Here is a 3,439-nt window from a genome sequence, read left to right as displayed (position 1 = left end):
GAACTGTAAATCATATGGTATGAAGGTGAGTCCGCATATTTTCCCCTCCTATCCTTCTCTACTTAAAATGGGTAGAGGATTCCAGAAGTTTTAGCTCGATGAAAAACAGGTTATCAATATATTGGATGGCCTTGGAAGCAAAAGCATCACGGAGAACTCGTAAAGAAGAAAGAACGCCAGTCATCTGATTGGGCAGCGGCCACTTAAAAAATAATAGCTTTTTAGTTGTCTCGACGGTAGTGGGAGGTCACCGACCAAATTTTCGAAATCAGGAAGAAATCCGCTTCTTGATTCACTCTTGCCGATCAAAGAATATAGGAAGACCCACAGCGTAGTTAAATATACTATATACTGCCCGCGCTAATTCAGAATAACCAACATCAGATGAAGTATGTGTATATATATTGCTAATAAAATTAATTAGTTTAGGTATTTGTTAATATTTACTTTTATGGGAGAAATTATAAGGAGGAATAGCATATTTTAATATAACATATCATCAGGAATTTTACTTTATATCAACTGAAATAGTTAAAAAATACCTATGTTATATGTAAGTATTTTTTTATGAAACAAAAAAAACAAATCTTTATGGAAATTTATAACTATATCTATAATAATAGTCAATATCTATATTTAAAAAAATTAATATTGAATTCTAAACATGTCAATTTTTAGATCTATGGAGATGTCTTTCTACAGCATCCAGATTCCGAAGGAGTCAGCCTATGAAGTCGTGTCGATGCTGGGGTCCTTCAATAATGCTCAGCTGGTCGACACCAACCCAAACGACTTTCACAAACCCTTCACAAACAGCATTAAGCGATGCGATGATTGTATACATAAGATTTAGGTCATGACAAAGCATCTGAAAGTCTATGATTTGGAGACCATCCCAACTGTAGATGGCGATGCATTTACCCAACACTACTAACAAAGTATATACACAATAACATAATAAATAATAATATTACAAATTTGACATTATCACCAGTTCCTCATTAGGATATCATAATTTTTGTATATTTTTATCATTAATTTCTCTTAATATTCACGTTTCTATAACTTTTTTAGTTCTCTAATCTCGAAAAAAGAGCAGGGTTACATACATCGATGAAATGGAACAAGAAGTAGAAGTCAAATACAAACGCATCGATGAACTCTTTAAAAACAGGAGTCTCTTAAAAGACAAGATTCGCGACCTAGACTATTTCAAGATTCTTCTATCAAGAGCCAGATAAGTATTCTACTCTAAGGATGGGGCTAACGCTGAAGTCCATGAAAGAGATGTATCGAGTAGATTCGCTTTGGTGACTATCGCGGGTATCATAAACAAGACCGACGTGCAGCGATTTACGAAAATAGTCTTCAGAACAACTAAAGGGAATAGCCTGGCCTATACATTTGACATTCCCGTCACAGACGAAGAGCCAGGCAAGGGAAAATCAGTTTTTATTTTGATGCTTGAAAATGGAGGCACAATCAGCTCCAAAATCACAAAATTATGTGAAAGTTTCAGCGCGAAAAAATATTCGCTTCCCGAAGCTAAGGAGGATTATTACCATAAGATGGTTGAGATCGATGCTTTAGTAACTGACACGAAGCAACTTGCAAACATCACAGACAAAAATCTGAAGGATGAACTACGCGACCTGGTGGAAAAGGTGGACTTTCCTACCTTCAAGTCGGACTGTTCACGAATTGAAATATACCGCCTGTTTTTCGAATTAGAGAAGGCCACATACATTAATATGAATCTATTAGAGCAACAGAGAGTGATTTCAGTGGCACATGTCTGGGTTGCTACGGATAGCTTCGGACAACTCTTTGCTAGACTGCCGAGCTACGTGAATATCAAGTAAAAAAAGACTGATAAAAAACCACCCACCCATTTTGAAATGAACTCGTTCACTGCTCCGTTTCAGGAAATCGTGAACACATACGGTACTCCTAGATATGGAGAAGTTAACCCCGGCCTCTTTGCCATCGCGATCTTTCCGTTTCTCTTTGGAGTGATGTTTGGAGATATCGGTCACGGAGGAGTCTTGCTCGCCTTTGGAATATATTTATGCAGATCGAGTACAGTCAAATATACGATGTCAAGCGTATACGAATATCGGTATCTTGTGCTGATGATGGGAATCTTCGCTTTCTACTGCGGATGGATCTACAACGATTTCTTCTCCATTCCTCTCAATGTGTTCGGCAGCTGTTACGTCAACGAAGGAGAATACGCCACCAAAATCTAAGGATGCGTCTACCCTCTGGGACTGGACCCCAAATGGATCGTTGCGAGCAATGAACTTAACTACTTCAACTCCTTCAAAATGAAGTTCGCTGTCATTGTTGGAGTTTTTCAAATGACCATAGGTATACTTTTTTTATCTAAATAACTAACAAATATGTTGAAATATAGCTATTTTTCTGAAGATGTTAAACAGTGTCCACTTTGGTCTGTATCTGGATCTGGTGTTCGAGTGGTTGCCTCAACAGATCTTTATGCTCACCACATTCGGCTATATGTGTATCCTTATCATTACCAAATGGACGATAAACTGGGGAGTAGATGTTGCTTCGAGCCAGGCCCCTTCCATTATTGGCCAAATGATTGCACTTCCCCTCAAATTTGGGTCCACTTAAGGCAAAGTATTTCAACTTAAAACTCTTTTACAGCTGAACATATATTTCTTTTTTTTATTATGATTAATTATGATTTAGCCACTCTGGGATGTATAAGAACAATAATAACTACAACTTTTGCTACTCAAAATATCCCTCATCATGGTTCCCTTAATGCTTATTCCAAAGCCACTGCTGATGTGGCTGAAGAAAACTTGCATTCACTAAAATCGACCTCACGTACTTAACCACAATAAAATGAATTATACTCAACAAAAATCTTTCATAAAATTAAAAAATAGAAAATGTATCATGAGGAAAGTTTGATCAATTAACTGAGAACTAGTCTCAATACGCAAATAGATGAAGTTGTCTAGAGTACAGATAGCCATGATGAGCATGAGGATTTTGGAGAAATTGCAGTCCACCAAATCATAGAAACAATCGAATTCGTCCTCGGGTCAATTTCGAATACTGCCTCCTATTTGCGGCTCTGGGCCCTTTCCCTTGCACATTCCCAGTTGTCTCGAGTATTTTTCGAGAAGACAGTCGGTGGAGGTATCTAGAGTGCTAACATCATCGTAATTATGATTGGGTTCTATTTCTTCTTCGGAATAACTTTTGCGGTTATAATGTGTATGGACAGCATGGAGTGTTTCTTGCATGCTTTGCGTCTCCAATGGGTGGAATTTCAGAACAAATTTTACAAAGCCGATGGATGGAAATTCGAAGCTTTCTCATACAGAAATATAGTCCAGGCAAAGAGAATCATTCTGGAATGATAGGTTTTTAATTTTATATGAAATTGTAAAAATCCTTA

The 3,439-nt window shown here is 37.3% G+C and overlaps 1 long non-coding RNA gene across 1 annotated transcript; it reads left to right on the top strand.

The window, feature by feature from the left end:
• Positions 1-771: 771 nt before the first annotated feature.
• Positions 772-3,439, top strand: LOC148298969 (uncharacterized). Its single transcript, XR_015839133.1, has 5 exons — positions 772-938; positions 1,075-2,370; positions 2,417-2,646; positions 2,719-2,859; positions 2,922-3,439. It is a non-coding gene; the product is annotated as an uncharacterized LOC148298969 (long non-coding RNA).

The sequence above is a fragment of the Brachycentrus maculatus genome, unplaced genomic scaffold, assembly GCF_059751285.1.
Source record: "Brachycentrus maculatus isolate JH-2025_06_01 unplaced genomic scaffold, ASM5975128v1 h1tg001468l, whole genome shotgun sequence".
NCBI classification, from domain to species: Eukaryota; Metazoa; Arthropoda; class Insecta; order Trichoptera; family Brachycentridae; genus Brachycentrus; species Brachycentrus maculatus.
Note: the sequence above shows the minus strand (reverse complement) of the source record. Positions and strands in the feature narration are given on the sequence as shown.